The sequence below is a fragment of the Jatropha curcas genome, chromosome 6 (genome assembly GCF_041381405.1).
Source record: "Jatropha curcas cultivar XTBG-Jc1 chromosome 6, XTBG_Jcur_1.0, whole genome shotgun sequence".
NCBI classification, from domain to species: domain Eukaryota; kingdom Viridiplantae; phylum Streptophyta; class Magnoliopsida; order Malpighiales; family Euphorbiaceae; genus Jatropha; species Jatropha curcas.
In genome coordinates this window covers 20,569,751-20,571,084 of record NC_143156.1, presented here as the reverse complement: position 1 = coordinate 20,571,084, position 1,334 = coordinate 20,569,751, and positions in this window count along the sequence as shown.

Sequence of the window (1,334 nt, the reverse complement as noted above, 5' to 3'; positions counted from 1 at the left end):
TAAATATGGAAAATAATTAACAAAGAAAAATCCTACTGTTTTCGGCCAATTGAGATCCCCAAAAACCCCGGAAGGGACCTCGGAAAACTTCTTTTGAAAAATTATTTGAATTGGTGATTTTTATTGAAAAAGTGGTGATAAAACCTTTTGGGAATGCGATGCCGATAAATCGGTCTTATAAAATATTTGAGTCGCCACCCATTATTTCGGCAATGGGACCGTTTCCAATTTTATTTTATAAAAGTGACTTCATTTAACCCAATTTTTATTTAAGGCCAATTATTTGTAAAACTGGTCAGGCGCACCGAGTGCGGTTCTAGGTAAGGGAATTGGGTATGTCGGCCCGTTGGAAGCCGACGCCCGGAAAATCGGCCTCTTTTTATCTACAATTTCTAATTTATTTTTATTTTAGAAAAGCCAATTTATTTAATTAAACCCAACCCGAATAAATCGAACCGAGTTCCTATGTGGAAAATTAATTAATCGTCCCAAATAGGTTCATTCATTGCATTCATAGCCATTCACAATCATATCCATCATCCACCCATAGCAAAAATAATTAAAAGACCCGCTCTTGCCTTATGGTTAAAGGCAGGCCACAAACCGGATTTAAAATAAAACTTAAAGAATATAAATTCAATAAATCCTAAAATCTCAAAATCATAGTAAATTAACTTGTTTGATTTGATTAGAACACAATCTGCCTATTATTGGTCATTTCTTGAATTAAAATTAAACATTTATTTAATGACATGAAATTAAAATAAAATAATAAAATAAAAAAAATATTCTGGAACCCTAGAACAGCTGCGTCACGCAGCTATTCTATGAAGAACAGTTGCGTGACGGAACTCCTAGTTGTGTGACGGAACTCCTAGTTGCGTGACGCATCTGTTCGTGACCTTATCAAAATTTCCAGATTCATCAATTACTTATTTAAAACATAACATTAAATAAAAACATAAAAACGAAATAAAAATTATGCCCACGAATAGTTCCGTCACGCAGGTGGTCCGGGCAAAATCAACTCATTTTGGACATGAACAGTTGCGTCACGCAGGTAGTAGCTGCGTAATGCAGCTGCTCTGTGTTTTCCCCCCGGAGAAAATCGTTGTTTTTTTATTTATTTTTTGGTTTTGGTGTTTGTTTTTTGAAAAGTGGTGACAAAACCTTTGGATATACGATGCCGATAAATCGGTCTTATAAATTATTTTTAGTCGCCACCCATTATTTCGGCAATGGGACCGTTTTGATTTTTATTTTTGTAAAAGTGACTCCATTTTAACCCGTTTTATTCAAGGCCTTTTTATTTTTAAAAACTGGTCAGGCGTACC